At 44.8% G+C, this 18,034-nt stretch overlaps 1 protein-coding gene across 24 annotated transcripts in view; it reads right to left on the reverse strand.

The window, feature by feature from the left end:
* The window catches only part of PPP6R3 (protein phosphatase 6 regulatory subunit 3), a 128,752-nt gene that overhangs the window by 94,251 nt on the left and 16,467 nt on the right, over positions 1 to 18,034 (reverse strand). The window contains exon 1 of one of the 24 annotated variants that reach the window (XM_021082709.1): positions 9,017 to 9,073. The exons of 22 other annotated variants lie outside the window; for them this stretch is intronic. The gene's annotated coding sequence lies outside the window, so the exon portion shown is untranslated. Of the gene's footprint in view, positions 1 to 9,016; positions 9,113 to 18,034 lie in introns of those variants that run through there. One more of the 24 variants, XM_021082694.1, reaches the window with a different exon arrangement.

Below are 18,034 nucleotides of genomic sequence, written 5' to 3' on the forward strand. Positions count from 1 at the left end.
ACAAATGCAAAAAAGACTACTCTTTACAGTATACAACTCCAGGAGTTCCCGTCGTGGCTCAGTAGTTCACGAATCCGACTAAGAACCATGAGGTTGCAGGTTCGATTCCTGGCCTTGCTCAGCAGGTTAAGGATCTGGCCTTGCCGTGAGCTGTGTTGTAGGTCACAGACGCAACTCGGATCCCTCATTGCTGTGGCTGTGGTGTAGGCCGGCAGCTACAGCTCTGATTTGACCCCTAGCCTGGGAACCTCCAGATGCCGTGGGAGCAACCCTAGAAAAGGCAAAAAGATAAAAAGATTAAAAAAAAATAAAGTATACAACTCCAAAGGCAAATCCATCCTACGACCTTTTAAAAGCAAAATCCTGTTAAGTGAAGTACTTAAGGTAAAAACTCTGGCACCTAACTGAACCCCGTCACTGACGGCCATGCAGCCTGATGGGCCACTCAGATCCCTGCCATCACGCACGAAGCCAACTCAATCTAAGCTACTATTAAAACGGAGCCCAATTACAAATTAATAAATCAGCTCCGAAGTACAGTCCAGAGAACCAACTCTGTCTGTTACAACCACAGTGTGCAAAGATTCTGAGCAATGGTTCAAAGGAGGACACGATCCCAACCAGCAAAGCTGCGGCTCGGTCACAGAACACGTCACTTCATTTGACGTAAAAGGCGAAACTGCCATAATCCAAACAACAAGAGCAAGAAAGGCATCAAACTTACTGTGGGACACCTTAGTAACCAAGTGAGTAACATGTAAAACAGAAGTACAGAGACTGCGGAGCTCCCGCTGTGGTGCAAGGGGATCTCTGGCGTCTTGGGAGCCAGTGGGACACAGGTTCGATCCCCCAGCTCGGCACAATGGGTTGGGGACGCAGCGTTGCTGCAGTCTGCAGCTCAGGTTGCGCCCATGGCTCTGACCTGACCCCTGGCCCGGAAGCTCCCTATCCCGAGGGATGGCCAAAAGTCACCAAAAAAAAGTAGAGACTGAAAATCATGCTAATAAGCACCATGAAGGAGACTGAATGTATTCACTGAAAATTCAACCCAGGCTGCAGCTCCGATTCGACCCCTAGCCTGGGAACCTCCATATGCCGCGGGAGCGGCCCAAAGAAATAGCAAAAAGACGACAAAAAAAAAAAAAAAAAAAAAAAAAAAAAGAAAGAAAATTCAACCCAAAGATGGGACTTTCAACTGGCAAAACAAAATACCCAAGCAATGGAAAAGGAAAAGCCTTTATATATAGGCTCTTGGTTACTGTCCTAAAGAACCGAAGAGGAGTTCCTGCTGTGGTGCAGAGTTAAGGACCCAGCGCTGTCTCTGCAGCAGCATGGATCTGATCCCTGTCCTGGGAACTTCCATACGCCAAGGGTGTAGCCAAAAAAAAAAAAAAAAAGAATGGATGAAATATGAGCCAGGAAAAGGCCCATGTCATGCAACCAACTGTAGCACTGCCACAAACTCTGAGAGTGATTTTTCCTCCTACTTTTGAACTTGGCAATTCTAATCACACTTACAATTCTTGGTGTTCACCACTAACACTAAAGTTTTCAAAAAAAATTTTTAAGGCATTCCCTGATGGTGCAGTGGGTTAAGGATCTGGCACTGGCACTGCAGCAGCTCTGGTCCCTGCTGTGGAGCAGGTTTGATCCCTGGCCTGGAAACCTCTATATGCCTCAGGCACAGACCGGGAAAAAAAAAAAAAAAAAAAAATTCTTAAGGTAAATGCTATAGACCTACACTGTCCAGTATGTAAGCTAACTGCCCCACACAGCCACTGAGTACCTGCAATGGGGCCGACAAGACTAAGGAACTGAACTTTCAATTTTCTTTTCATTTAAATAGCCACGCTGAACACAGATAAGGCATATCATACTGGACATCACTGCTCTGATTCGCATTAAAAACTAAGCATGGAAAGAACGTGTATGGTCCATAACCTTGGGTAAGTTCACATCTCTAGGCTTCAACTTTCTCAACCAAAAAAAAAAAAAGTAAAAGCAGTTCCATTAGACTGTCTCCATGACTAAATCAGTGCCTGACTGTTGCAACGTAATTAAAGCCACACACACCCTCCAAGTTATGGCAGGATACCCTGCCCTGATGATGCAAAGGTATCACCTGACACCTCTCTCCACCAAACTTAATGGGCAAGACCAAGAGAACACGGATTCAGTGCAGTCACCCTTTGGGCAAGTAACCTCATCTCTCCGAGTTTATTTTCATATCTGTAAAATAAGAGGATTAGACTAAATGATCACTTAAAATGCTTCAAATCCTTAACTACGTCTGTCCTGTGTCTCTGAGAAGAAATACAAAGGTACGTGAAACCAGGACACTCTTAAGAAATGAAGAAAAAGCCATCAATGGAAAACCAGGCTCAGTCTCGGCTGGGAGGCTGGAGTGGGCCACCTGCGTGCGCCCGGCTTTCTTTCCGCTTTGAGTCCATACGCACATGCTCCCTTCTCCGCAGAAAGCCAGACTACGGACAGGTCAGGCACACCCGGTTACTTAACGTAGGTGGCAGAGGAACACGGAGACCACAAAGGTCTGTGCAGTCCCTTCCTTCACAGAAAACTGACCAAGAGGGATGCCTCCTCGGACCGCGGACAGCTATGCATAATCACCACTGCTGCATCCCGGGGGCTCACACAACACCACACACATGCTTACTCTGCCAAGGACCCAAACCAAGTAAAACCTGATGCTCTCACGACAGGAGCCATGGTTATTTTTAGGTGCAATAACGGAAAACTGGGGCGAGTCCATTCAAAGCTTGGAAGACAGGCCACCCATCTCTTCTGTGGTATATAACCCACAACATGTGTAAAGCGGGTTTTCTCTCCTTTATATGCCCACTAGCTTTCCTTCTCTTGCGACTGATGTTTTGAGCTGTGATGACCAATGTTTAAGGGTTGATGACAAAAATCTCTTGAGGCCACCTTGAACTTCCTGTTTTCCCTAGTTTCTGTCTTTCCCTTCTAGTAGAAACTTTATTCTTTTTAGGACCGCAGGTGTGGCACATGGAGGTTCCCAGGCTAGGGGTCTAATTGGAGCTACTGCTGCCAGCCTATGCCAGAGCCACAGCAATGCAGGATCCAAGGTGCGTCTTCAACCTACACCACAGCTCATTGCAATGCCGGATCCTTAACCCACTGAGCAAGGACAGGAATCGAACCTACGTCTTCATGGATGCTAGTCAGATTTGTTAACCGCTGGGCCACATCAGGAACTCCGAGAAGCAGGCAAATTAAATTCATGTATACCTAAAGTTTAAACTTAGAAAGTTTTAATACCAGTTGCACCTTAAAAGCGTGGTTCGACTTCAAGTAAGAAGTAAAGTGTTTTTTGAGTGAGTATACATGAAGGATACTTATTGCTGGCTGTAATTCATTCAGCAAATACTAGGTGCTTGGCCAGTATCAGGTCTGGTACTTTCTGTGCTTTGGTCACATGTGGTTAAAAAAAAGATGACATAGAAGTTCCCACTGTGGCTCAACAGAAGTGAAGCTGACTAGTCTCCGTGAGGATGCAGGTTCGATCCCTGGCCTTGATCAGTGGGCCTTGATCAGTGGGCTAAGGATCTGGCATTGCCGTGAACTGTGGCGTGGGTCACAGACAGGGCTTGGATCTGGTGTGGCTGTGGTATAGGCCAGTGGCCACAGCTCCAACTGGACCCCTAGCCTGGGAACCTCCACCTATAACCTCCATAGGCGCAGCCCTAAAAAGACAAAAAAAAAAAAAGACGACGACGTGGGGGAGTCACCTTGTCACACAGTGGGTTAAGGAACTGGCATTGCCACCGCATGAGGTTTGATCCTTAGCCCGGGAACTTCCACATGTCGAGGACATGGCCCAAAAAATGCTGACATGGTGCTGGTGGCCTCAGTGAATCAGGACAGTGTCTCAGTGGAGGGAACGGTGCAAGCTGCATATGTAATCTTAATTTTTCCAGTGGCCTCATGAAAAGGAAATAGGTAAGATTAATTTTAGTGTGTTTTATTTAACCCAGTAATCCAAAATATGTCATGTTAACGTCATATAAAACGTCACTTCTTTTTTTTGTACTATTCTTTGAAGTCAAGCGTATGTTTTATATACATACATACTTCTCATTTCAAACTAGCTACATTCCATGTGCTCAGAAGCCTCATGTGGCTACTGTAGTGGACCGCAGAGATCAGAAATCTCATCACTGTCATCACTCAGAGGGAGCAGCAGGATACACTGCCTAGGAACCCAAGTAAACAGCGGCTTAAAGGGACCAGAGGTGGTGCAGAGAGATGAATTAGGAAGCTGTTTCTGTCCAAAAGTAGTGGCGGAAGAAGACAGAGAATGGGATATACTCAGAAGGTGGAGTTGGCAAAAATCTTTTTTTTTTTTTTTTTTTTTTTTTTTAATTTATTTTGTGGCCGCACCCATGGCATGCGGAAGTTTCTGGGCCAGGGACTGACCCGGAGTTAGAGCAACTCTAGATCCTTTAAACCAATGCACTGGGCTGGGAACTGAACCTATGCCTCTGCAGTGACCTTCGTCTTTTACAGCTGGGACGTGCCTTTTCCGGCACAGGGAGGACTTGCTGAGGAAAAGGTGTGGTTGGTGGTTGGTGTTTGACAGGAGGAGTCTGATCTAGGAGATAATAAATTTAATGTGCTTGCGAGATATACAAGGAAAAATGTTTACTAACAGCTGGGCACCTGTGTTTAAAGCGTAGAGGTGGCCTTAATTGGTTTTATACATTTGAATCTCAACTGTGTTTAGAGGCTTTTTTTTTTCCTTTTTAAAAATTTCAATTTGGGTCCACATTCAACCTCCAGAGACAGATCACAACCAAAGAAGAAACACCAGTGAGATGGCAAGAGAGTTCCCGGCCCAAAGAAGAAACTTAGCTGTGTACACAACAGAGGACAGTGGGGATACCACAAAACAAAAATTCCAGGTCTTTGACAAACAGATGGCAAAGGGGTTGTGGAAGAGTGATGACTGGGGAATCTGTAGATTGTCTGAATTGTTACACTTATTTGGAGCCTGATTTGCCAAAATAGAAAAAAATAGTACATAAAAATTGTATTGAGACAAATGGATATTCACCTCCAATCAGGTATTGGATAATATTAAACAAGTACTGTGTGGTAGGGTTTGTTAGATTATTACAGTTTTGTGATTATGTTATGGTTAAAACCAAAAAAAAAAAAAAGGTTTTATCTTTGAAAGATCTATACTGACATACAGAAGAAGCAAAATGACTGTTTTTGGATTTTCTTCAAAGTAATGAGAAAGGGCTAGGGATGAAGGAGAAACTAATCCAGTGAATTACACTAACTCCTCTTCCTCAAAAGACTAATGACGGCCCATGGAGTAAGCAAAGATATTCATGATGCTTCTGTCTCCCAAAGATTCTCATCCAGAATGAAATCCTGGTAGGAAAGAAACCCTACCAATGTGTCGCGTTTGCAAATACATCCACGCTAAGGGCTTGGGATTAGCAGGTACCTGGGGTGCACGGAACGGAACGACTGGCCAACAGGGAAACTCTGCCCAGTACTCTGTGATAACCTACCTGGGAAAAGAACCTGCAAAAGAACGGATGTGGTACAGGCATGACTGAATCCCTCTGCTGCACAGCAGAGACTATCGCAACACTGTAAACCATCTACACAAAAATAAAACTCTAAAAAATGGGAAAAAAAAATTTTTTTAAATATATGGAATTCCCACTGTGGCTCAGCGGTAATGAACCTGACTAGTATCCGTGAGGACTCAGGTTCCATCCCTGGCCTCCCTCAGTGGGCTAAGGATCCGGTGTTGCCATGAGCTGTGGTGTAGGTCACAGAAGCGGCTCAGATCCCGCACTGCTGTGGCTGTGGTGTAAGCCAGCAGCTGCAGCTCCTATTTGACCCCTAGCCTGAGAGCTTCCATATTTTGCAGGTATGGGCCTAAAAAGACAAAAAAAAAGAAAATATATCTAACAACTTTGGAGTTCCTGCTGTGGCACAGTGAGTTAATGATGCAGCCTGTCACTGGGTGGGGGAAGCAGTTCAATCCCCAGCCCTGCACAGCGGGTTAAGGATCCTGCATGGCTGCAGCTGTGGTGCAGGTCGGAGCTCTGGCTTGGATTCAGTCCCTGGCCCCATAACTCTCACATTCTGTGGGCACAGCTGAAAAAGAAAGAATGTCCACAAATTCTTTGACATTCGTTTCAAAAAACTTAACTCCCCAAGCTGGGCTGATTTAAGTGACTCTCTTCTAACAGACCACGGCAAAATTAAACACCCCGAGACTTTTGAGGCTGTGTCATAAAAATGATAGCTTCAGAGATCCCGCTGTGGCGCAACAGGATCGGCAGTCTCTCCGTAGCGCCAGGCCACAGGTTCAATCCCCAGCCTGGCAGAGTGGGTTAAGGGCCTGGGGTTGCCACAGCTCTTTCGTAGTAGGTCCCAATTGTGGTTCGGATCTGATCCCTAGCCTGGGAACTCCATCTGCCATGGGGCAGCCCAAAAGGGGGGGTGTGTGTGACAGTTTCCACTTGGTGTTCTTTCTCTCAAATCTCTGTGCTGGGGAAAGTCAGTCACCCCGTCCCAAGGACAGGACACTCTGACGAAGGCCGACCAGAAAAGGAACAGCCAGGACTAACCTGCCAGGCCTGTGAGCCAGCCGCTTGGGAAGGGCCCTCAGCTGCAGTCAAGTCTTCAGAAGGCTGGTGACACCCAAGCCAGAATGGCCCAGCCAAGCTGCTCCCAAGTTCTTAACCCACAAAAACTGTGAGATAATGTTTACTGTTGTCATAAGCCACTATGTTTGGGGATAATTATTATTATATAGCAACAAAGAGCTAATACAGTAAGAACAGATAATGCAACAGAAGAAAGAACAAGAGACTCAAATATTACTCATTAAAAAAGGATAACCAGGAGTTACCTTGTGGCTCAGCAGGTTAAGGAGCCAGCACTGCTGCAGCTCTAGTCGTTGCTGTAGCTCAGGTGTGATCCCCAGCCTGGGAACTTCCACATGCCATGGGTGCAATCAAAAAGGGGGCGGGGGCGGGGAGAGGATAACTAAATGACCCCACTTTAGTAGGTACAGCCACAGTTTTCCAAAACTGAATACATGCACCCCGGTGACCTAGCAATTTCACTTCCAGGTTTATCCTCGACAGAAAGGCAAACATATGTTCACCGAAAGGCACAAACTTTGGTCTTCTGCCAGCGTTCAGTAGATGTTCTGTGCACATCACTCTACATGCAGATGGGTTTTTTCCAATGTTTTTGTGGGAGAAGGTGAACGCCACGTCTTACTCCTCTGCCATCTGGACCCTCCCGCCTCAAAAGACACAAACTCTGAATGCTCAGAGCAGCACTATTTGTAATGGCCCCCAAAGGGGCACTATCCAAACGTCCAGCAATAACAGAATAAATATTTTCATACATTAAATTTTCATATACAACAAAAATAAAGAATTAACAACTGCAAGCACGTGGATACTCTCAAACACAATGCCAAGAGAAAAACTAGACCCAAGTGAACATACCATAAGATTCTACATGTCAAAGGAAAACAAAACTGGGCAGAAACAGTCCAGGCAGTCAGACATCACGCTTCTGGTTGCCGCAGGCAAAGTGCGTGTGACTGAAAGCAGACAAAGGCGATACCTGGGGCACTGACTAGCCAGGGAGTGTCAGACTGTGAAAACCCATTCATGACATGCGTACTTTTCTGCATTTCTATCTCAGTTCAGTGGAGCTACTATTTTGTGACAACACAGGAGAGAAGTGGGCACTGAAGGAGCAAGTAGGACAGGACTGGCCTTGGTGTATGACTGTTGGAGCTGAGTACCAGAGGGGTCATTACATTATTCTATGTCTCTGTGTTAAAACTCTCCCTTGATAAAAAAAGATTTTAAATATGTATTAATATAAAACTGGCCGGAACTGCTGACAGAAGTATAAACTGGGTGATTTCTCTGGTCATGGATATGAAAGGATGTTAAAATCTATACATTCTTTGGCTCACTCTGCTCTAGTGAGTGCATCCTAAGGTGTTTATCCTAAGCCGAAAGTCTCATACATGACACTGACCCAAGAGTTTATAACAGAAAAAAGAGAAATGTCTAAATACAGAAGTCACAGCACACTGCGGGGACCACCACAGGATAAACATTCCAGGCCATCCACAAATGTATGGAATTGAAATAATAATGGCTGTATCTGCACCAAGGTGCTTTGGTCTACCTCATGAAATACAGTGATTAAAAATGACGTGATCATATGAAAACTGCTCCACATCATCATGTCGTCAGAGAAATGCAAATTAAAACCACGTGATACCACTACACACCAGAAGAACGACCAAAGTCCAAAACACTGACACCAAATGCTGGTGAGGATGTGGGGCAGCAGGAACTCTCATTTCCTGCTGGAAGCGCAAACAGCCAGAGGCAGCTGGAAGACAGCTTAGCAGTTTCTTACAAAACTACCCTACAATCCTTACCATACAACCCAACAATGTTGCTGGTATTTACCCAAAGGAGTTGAAAACTTATGTCCACACAAAAACCTGCACACAGAGGTTTACAGCAGCTTCATCCATAACTGCCAGTACGTGGAAGCTACACAAGTGTCCTTCAGTAGTAAGTGGAGAGACTTCTCCCCTCCTCTCTTGTTTCTGGGAGGGAAAAGGAACATTTCTGAAATATACCTGGACATTCTGTTCTTAACAAAGCTGGCCTTCAAAAATACTATTTTGGAGTTCCTGCTGCGGCATAACAGGATCAGTGGTATCTCTGGAGCTCTGGGATGCAGGTTCAATCCCCCACCCAGCACAGTATCTCAGTGGGTTAAGGATCCAGTGTTGCCACGGCTGCGCCATAGGCTGCAACTGTGGCTCGGATCAGATCCCCAGCCTGGGAACTCCATATGCCATGGGGCGGCCAAAAAAGAAAAAAAAGAAAGAAAAAACAAAAAACCACCTATTTTACCAAAACCTAACCCGCTGGGGTTTTACCAGAACCTAACCTACCTGGAGGAAGGGAAATATCCAACTCCAGCCCCTCTAACCTTCCGCATGAGGAAGGGAAGTACACAACTCCAGGCCACTCTAGCCATCCTGTCCCACCTACGAAAGGAACAAAGCAGAGAAGCACTGGTAAAGGTCACAGTTCAGGGGTGCGGGCTCACCCAGAGACGGAGACCGTGTCACAGGACCACAGAGCACTCCCCCACATCACCACTGCAGCTCTAAAGGCCTATTCTTCACAGCTCCTTTGACCAGTGACTACGTCTGTCTTTCAAAAACAGATTACTAAAGTGAAGAACTGAACAAGCACCAGCATCAGTCACGTATGTCAGAAATGTTGGAATTATCAGACCAGGAATTTTCTGAATCATGATGAACAAGCTAAAAGCTTTAACAAAAAAGGCTGACTTCATGCAGTAACAGACGAATAATGTAAAAAGATAAAAATCCTAGGAAGCAAAAAGAAAAAAATGCTAGAGACCGAAACACTGTAATGGAAATGAAGAATACCTTCCAATACAACAGTGTAAGTCAGCTAAACTCCAATAAAATTAAATTCAAAAGAAAGAAAGAAAGACTGAAGACTGCCTTCGATAAGCTCATTGGCAGACTGGACACAGCTGAGGAAAGAAACTGAGCATGAAGATGAGACCCTACGAACTTCCAAAGTGGAAACACAAAGAGAAAAAAAACTGGGGTGGGGGGAGCAGGGGCAGGGAGCAGAATATCAAGAACTATGGGGCAACTACCAAAGGCATAACGTATATGCAATAGGAATGCCAGAAGGAAACGGGGAAAAAAAGAAAAAGCATTTGAAGAAATAATGACTGAGAATGTTCTCCAAAATGTCATGTACCAAACCACAGATCCAGAAAGCTCAAAGAACACCAAGCTGGATAAATGCGAAACAAAAACAAGAACAAAAACCTACACACAGGCATATCATATACTTCCTACAAGAAACCCACTTTAAACACAGGGACACATATAGGTTAATAGCAAAGGGACATACAGCAGAAGTTGGCTCAACATTGTAAGTCAACTATACTCTAATAATAATAAAAAAAGTAAAGGATGGAATTACACTTACTAACACTAATAAAACAAAGTGGGAGCGGAATTGCCTTTGTGGCTCAGCAGTAATGAACCTGATTAGTACCCACAAGGATGCGGGTTCCATCCGTGGCCTTGCTCAGGGGGTTAAGGATCCAGCATTGCCACGAGCTGTGGTGTAGGTCGTGGATGTGGCTCGGATCCCACATTGCTATGGCTGTGGTGTAGACTGGCAACTGTAGCCCTGATTTGACCCTGAGCCTGGGAACTTCCATATGCTGCGGGTGCAGCCCTAAAAACTAAAAAAAGGAAAAAAAAGTTATTACAAAGGGAAAGGGGGGGTTGTCAATACTCCAAAAAGACCTAACAATCCTTAATATTATGCATCTCACAACAGCATTACAATTCATGAGTCAAAACTGGATAAAACAGCAAGGAGAAATAGATGAATTCACTACAATAACTCAGGTCTTCAATCCTCCTCTATACAAAATGGACAAATCCAGCAGGCAGAAAATCAGTGAAGACACAACGGAACTCAACAGGGCCATCAATCAATGCTATGTAATCGACATGCCTGGACTACTTCGCCCAACAACAGCCTATCACACATTCTTCTCAAACTCATGTAGAACGTTCACCAAGATAGGCCACATTCTACGAAACGCACCTTAACAAATTTAAAAGAACAGAAATCATCCAATGTCTGCCCTTAAACCACAATGCAATTAAAGTAGAAATTAGTAACAGAAAGACAGCTAGAAAACCCCTAAGTAGGAGTTCCCGTGGTGGCGCGCAGTGGTTAACGAATCCAACTAGGAACCATGAGGTTGCGGGTTTGGTCCCTGCCCTTGATCAGTGGGTTAACGATCCGGCGTTGCCGCGAGCTGTGGTGTAGGTTGCAGATGCGGCTCGGATCCCGCGTTGCTATGGCTCTGGCGTAGGCCGGAGACTACAGCTCCGATTAGACCCCTAGCCTGGGAACCTCCATATGCTGCGGGAACAGCCCAAGAAATAGCAAAAAGACAAAAAAAAAAAGAAAGAAAGAAAGAAAGAAAAACCCTAAGTACTGCAAAATTAAACATCACACTTCTAAATAACACATGACTCAAAGAAGAAAAAAAGAGAGAATTTTTTAAATGTTTGGACAAAATGAAATTACAACTTACTGAAATTTAGGGGATACAGCAAAAACAGTACTTAGAGAAAAAGGTATAGTATTGAAAGCATATATTAGAAAAGAAAGATCTAAAATCAATAAACTGGAGTTCCTGTCGTGGCGCAGTGGTTGACGCATCCGACTAGGAACCATGAGGTTTCGGGTTCGATCCCTGGCCTCGCTCAGTGGGTTAACGATCCAGCGTTGCCGTGAGCTGTGGTGTAGACTGCAGACTCGGCTCGGATCCTGCGTTGCTGTGGCTCTGGCGTAGGCTGGCAGCTACAGCTCCGATTAGACCCCCTAGCCTGGGAACCTCCATATGCCGCGGAAACGGCCCAAGAAATGGCAAAAAAAAAAAAGACCAAAAAAATAAAATAAATAAAATCAATAAACTTTCACCTAAGAAAACTAGATAAAGAAGAACAAATTCCAAACTAAGCAGAAAACTGAAATGATAAAAATGAACGTAGGAAAGAAATTATGGAATTTCCTGGTGGCTCAGCAGGTTAAGGATCCAGCATCGTCACTGCTATGGTTTAGGTTCTGTCTCCAGCCTGGGAACTTCTGCATGTCACAGGCACAGCAAAAGAAAAAGACAAAACTTGGAGTTCCCATCATGGCACAGCAGAAATGAATCCGACTAGGAACCATGAGGTTGCGGGCTTGATCCCTGGCCTTGTTCAGTGGGTTAAGGAGCCGGCGTTGCTGTGAGACGTGGTATAGGTCGCAGACCTGGTTCGGATCCCGTGATGCTGTGGCACAGGCCAGGGGCTGCAGCTCCAATTGGACCCCTAGCCTAGGAACTTCCATATGCCGTGGGTGAGGCCCTAAAAATCAAAAAAGAAAGAATGAAAGAAAAAGACAAAACCAAAAGCTGTTTCTTTTTTATGGCCACAATTGTAGCATGTGGAAGTTCCCAGGCCAGGGATCAAACTCAAGCCACACTAGCAATCAGAGCCACAGCAGTGGCAATGTCAGGTCCTTAGCCTGCTGAGCCACCAGGGAACTCCCAAAAGCTGATTCTTATTGGGGGGGGGGGGGTCAATAAAATGCTAAGGATTCAGCATTGCCACTGCTATGGTATGGGTTTGATCCCTGGCCCAGGAACTACTAGACTACTCATGCCACTGGCGCAGCACGCCCCCAAAAATGCTTTTTTAACAGGCCTATTAACTATTAAATAAATTGAATTGATCATTAATAATCTTCTACATCAGAAAGCACCATGCTGGAGTTCCCGTCGCGGCGCAGTGGTTAACAAATCCAACTAGGAACCATGAGGTTGTGGGTTCGGTCCCTGCCCTTGCTCCGAACCCACAACCTCATGGGTTGCTGTGAGCTGTGGTGTAGGTTGCAGACGCGGCTCGGATCCCGAGTTGCTGTGGCTGTGGCATAGGCTGGCAGCTACAGCTCTGATTAGACCCCTAGCCTGGGAACCTCCATATGCCATGGGAGCGGCCCAAGAAATGGCAAAAAGACAAAAAAAAAAAAAAGAAAGAAAGCAAGCACCATGCTCAAATGGGTGAATTCTACCAAACAGGAAAGAAAAAACTCTAACAATCTCTATAATCTCTATCAAGAGGGAGAAGGGTTACTGCCTAACTCATTCTGAGACAAGCTTTACGAGAAAACTAAAGGTCAATACCTCCCATAAAAACAGACGCAAAATTCCTCAAGAATATATTAGCCAATTGAATCCAACAGGTATAAAAAGAATTACAAACCAAATGGGATTTACCCCGGGTATGCAAGGCTGGTCTGACGTTCAAAAGTCAATTAATGGGATGCTTATGCCTTCAACGGACTAAAGAAAAATCATATTGATCCATGCAGGAGAAGCTTCTGATAAATCCCAGCACCTGGAGTTCGCGTCATGCTGCAGCACAAACGAATCCGACTAGGAACCATAAGGTTGCAGGTTTGATCCCTGGCCTCACTCAGTGGGTTAAGGATCCAGCGTTGCCGTGACCTGTGGTGTCGGTTGCAGATACAGCTCAGATCCGGCGTTGCTGTGGCTCTGGTGTAGGCCAGTGGCTACAGCTCCGACTCAATCCCTAGCCTGGGAAACTCCACGTGCCCCAAGTGCAGCCCTAAATAAATAAATAAATAAATAAAATAATAATGATAATCCAGCACCCATTCATGATAAAAATTAATCAGCAAACTTAAAATAGAGGGGCATTTCCTCAACCTGATAACATCTACAAAAACCCTACAGCAATCATACTCAAGGATGAGAGACTCAAAGTTTTCCCACTAAGATCAGGAACAATTCTAATTAAATCCCAATCAAGGAAGTTCCCTTGTGGTGCAGTGGGTTAAGGACCCAACACTGTCACGCAGCGGCTCAGGTGGCTGCTGTGGCATGGGTTTGATCCCTAGCCAGGGAACTTCCACAAGCCACGGGCACAGCCAAAAAAAAAGAGACAAAATATGATAAATCCCAGTCAAAACTCTAGGAAGTTATTTCGTGGCTATTGATAAAGTGATTCTAAAGTTTGTAAAGTATATGGAGAGATAAAGGACCCAAAATAGCCAACTCAATATTAAAGGAAAAGAACAAAGTCAGAGGATGGGCATCATTCCACTTACTGGTACTGATGAGAGAAAAGACAAACAGATCAATGGAAGAGAACAGAAAGCCCCCAACAGACCCGTACAAACACAATCAACTGGCCTCTGACAACAGAGCTAAGGCAGTACACTGAAGCGGAGAAGTCCTTCTAACAAATGGTACTGGAACAACTGGACATCAAATGCAAAAAAAAAAAAACTGAATCTATACACAGATCTTACACTCTTAATAATTAACTCAAAACAGATCACAGATACCTAAAGTAAAATACAAACCCACAAGCCTTCTAGAAGATGACATAAGCGAAAACCTAAATACCCTTGTGCCGGGGACTGGATGTTTCTGTCCCTTCAAAATGTGTATGTGGAAATCTTACCTCTCAGGATGACGGTACTGGGCAGTGGGGCCTTTGGGAGAGCATTAGGTCATGAGGGTGGGACCTCATGAAGGGGACCAGTGCCATTACAAAAGGGACCCCAGGCGCTCCTGCTGTGGCCCAGCAGGTCAAGAACCCCATACAGTGTCCATGATGATGCAGGTTCGCCCCCTGGCCTCACTCAGCGAGTGGGTTAAGGACCTGGAGCTGCCACAAGCTGCAGTGTGGGGTGCAGATGTGGCTCAGATCTGTGCTGCTGTGTGGGGCAGGCCAGCTGCAGCTGCAGCTTTGACTGGACCCCTACACTGGAGCTTCCATGTGCTGCAGGTGCAGCCATAAAAAAAGGAAAGAAAAGGGGCTGGAGAGATTCCCTGCCCACTCTCTGCCATGTGAGGGTGCAATGAGAGGATGGCTGCCTGCAACTCTGAAGAGGGCCCCCACTAGACCCGGACCATACTGGCACTCTGATCTCAAATTTCTAGCCTCCAAAACTGTGACAATAAAATACATTTCTGTTTTTATAAGCCACTCACTCCATGGTATTATGTTAAAGCAATCCACACTAACTCTGGACTTTTTAGATACAGCACCAAAAGCATGATTCATGAGAGAAATAATTGATAAGTCAGATGTCATTAAAAGTAAAACCTTTGGCTTAGCAAAAGACAATGCAGTGTTTCTACAGCTCCAGGATACAGGTTCGACCCCTAGCCCAGCAGTGTGAATTTAAAGGATCCAGCATTGCTGCAGCTGAGGCACAGGCTGCAACTTCAGCTCAGATTTGATCCCTGGCCCTGGAACTCCATATGCCCCAGGGCAGCCAAATAAGAAGAAAGGAGAAAAAAAGATTTCAAAACTAAGGCCAGTAAGGGAGTTCCCACTGTGGCTCAGTGGGTTAAGAACCCTAACAGTATCCCTGAGGACGAAAGTTCCATCCCTGGCCTCGCTCTATGGGTATGGCATTGCCACAAGCTGCAGCATAGGTCGAAGCTGCAACTCGGATCCTGCGTTGCCGTGGCTGTGGCATAGCATGGCAGCTACAGCTCCAATTCAACCCCTAGAGTGGGAACCTCCATATGCTGCAGGTGTGCCACTAAAAAGGGGGGGGGGGACTGGAGTTCCCATCGTGGCTCAGCGGAAACAAATCTGACTAGTATCAATGAGGACACAGGTTTGATCCCTGGCCTTGCTCAGTAGGTTAAGGATCCAGCATTGCCATGAGCTGTGGTGTAGGTCGCAGACATGGCTCAGATTCTGAGTTGCTGTGGCTGTGCTATAGGCCGGCAGCTGTAGCTCTGATTTAACCCCTAGCCTGGGACCCTCCATATGCCACAGGTACGGCCCTTAAAAAAAAAAAAAAAAAAAAAAAAAGGCAAAAAAATAAAAGATGAACATCCTACCCTTATCTCTAGGTAAAAAGAATTAAAATAATGCAAGTAATGAATCAAGCACAAGTGACAACTGTAACAGCAGGCACTGGGCAAACAAAATAGGAAGAGACACAATTACATCTACCAGGTAAGGCAGGTAGGTGAGTACAGGCAGCTGCCGAGGGTTTACACCAACCAAGAGGCAATTCAATGCTAACTGACGCCAAAAACCAGAAAACTTGAGGCCTGATAATACGGTGCACAGCAGGGACGGAATCTACTTCTTTCTGAGGAGAAACACAAACATGCCCGGGAATGTTTAATACTCACAACAACTCTGCTAAGCCAGCTCTCTCTCTACTCCGTGCCCCCCACAGTCCTTTCTCATTCTTTCTTCACTGCCTGAGAGAGTGCCAACCTTTATTTCTTGAAGTTTGATGAAAACAATAGTTATGATGCTTATGCATTTCAAACTCCTTGGCCTCACTGAAGACTACTGGGATAGGACGAGACGTAGTTCTTTAACGCTTTGCTCCTGGGCTCAGCACCGCTGGCAGCAAAGCCCTAACCCTGCCCCATTTACAAGGTCCGCTAACCAAGGTGTCACAACACGAGTTCCAGCCTAGCCCAGCCGATGCCATTACGTCCCTCCATGCCTCTCCGTTTCCGATTGCCTCTTTTCACTCATTAGTCAGAGTAAAGAAAGGCTTTTAGAATAAAGATGTAAGTATAAAAACCATCCCCCCTCTCCCTAAGGAGAGGCTGAACTCCACTCTTAAGCTTTTCCGTAGGCAGACTGGACTGATATTCTAATTTGACCCACATCCCTTTTCCAGATTGTTTTTGGTGTTACTTGCCTAGAATCACATTTAAGGTTCACTAAATGTTTTCTAGCAATCAAATGATCCCATTTTAAAAAGATAATTATCCTTGAAATCTTTCCCATTTCTGGATATAAAAAGAGCTACCACGTGAAGCAGTTAAAAAAAAATCTCTAAGAAATTCCTTACTGACACAGGAACACTCCTCATTAAAGGACAGGGAAAAATCACATTTGCCAGCTCTCAACAAAATGAACATCCTCTATCATCTGTAATTTGTAAAGTTTTTAAAACACAGATTGACACATATACAAACAATATCTGGTACTTGATTATTCAGAAGTTGCAAGACACCAAAAGAGCAATCCAATATAAAAGACAAGACCAGCAATCCAAAAAAAAAAAAAAAGACTAAACATGTCTGCTGGACTGGCCGACATGAGAACACCTCAAATTCCTGGATAAGGAACAACTGACAGCTAACTTCTAATTAATCTCAACAGCAACAATGGAAAGACAGCAAAGTGCTCAGGGAATATAATCACCCCCCCAACTGGATATTAGGCAAAACTGCCCCTCAAGACAGACAGTACTGGAACTCCCACTGTGGCATAAGAGGATTGGTGGCATCTCTGCAGCACCAGGATGCAGGTTCAATCCCCAGCCAAGCACAGTGGGTTAAAGGATCCAGTGCTGCTGCAGCATAGACCACAACTGTGGCTCAGATCTGACCCCTGGCCCGGGAACTCCACTTGCCCCCGGGAGGCCGAAAAGAAAGGGGAAAAAGAAAAAGAGAAAAGAAAAAAAAAAGGATGACAGTATTTGAGGGAGTTCTCAGGCGGCCTAGTGGGTTAAGGATCTGGCATTGTCACTACAGTGACTTGGGTTTGATCCCTGGCCTGGGAACTTTCAGTGGCCACCAGTGTGGGCCCTGCCCCCCCGGAAAAGGAATGACAAATTGTGCTAGTCGCTGGGAACTTAACAATTCTAAACTTGTAGGCAAAAAGTAAAACTGAGAGAACTACATTAATTTGATAAATCTTCTATCATAATGGGATTTTAACAATAACCCTTTCTGTAACTGATAAAACAGGCAGATTATACTAGTTAAGACTCTAGTTTAAATGTGAATTCAATTAAGGTGTTTCATCTAAAAGAAATGGGAAAAACTTATTGTAAAATTAAAAACACACATGGAAAAAATCTGCCACAAAGGAGCCACCATTAAAACAGCCTCAACAAATTTCAAAGGTTCAAAAACACAGTGGACCACATTTTATTAGCAGGACATATGTTAACAATCACTAACAAAGATTAGGAGACAGATACACCAAGATTTTTCAACATACTTTCTAAACTTCTAAATCAAAGGAAAAAAATCAAAATGAAAATATGAATATATTCAGAACTGAAAGATAAAAATTCTGCATAGCCAAGCTCCTGAGATGTAGCTACAGTGCTGTTTAAAGAGTTAATTAGTACTTTATTTACATATACATGCATATCTTATGTATATTAAAAAGCTTAAAATTGTGCTGCTAAAAAGAGGGGGGAAAAAAACTGGAGTTCCCATCATGTCTCAGTGGAAACGAATCTGACTAGGAACCATGAGGTTGCGGGTTCAATCCCTGGCCTCAGTCAGTAGGTTAAGGATCTGGCGTTGCCGT

The sequence above is a fragment of the Sus scrofa genome, chromosome 2, assembly GCF_000003025.6.
Source record: "Sus scrofa isolate TJ Tabasco breed Duroc chromosome 2, Sscrofa11.1, whole genome shotgun sequence".
Classification (NCBI taxonomy): Eukaryota; Metazoa; Chordata; class Mammalia; order Artiodactyla; family Suidae; genus Sus; species Sus scrofa.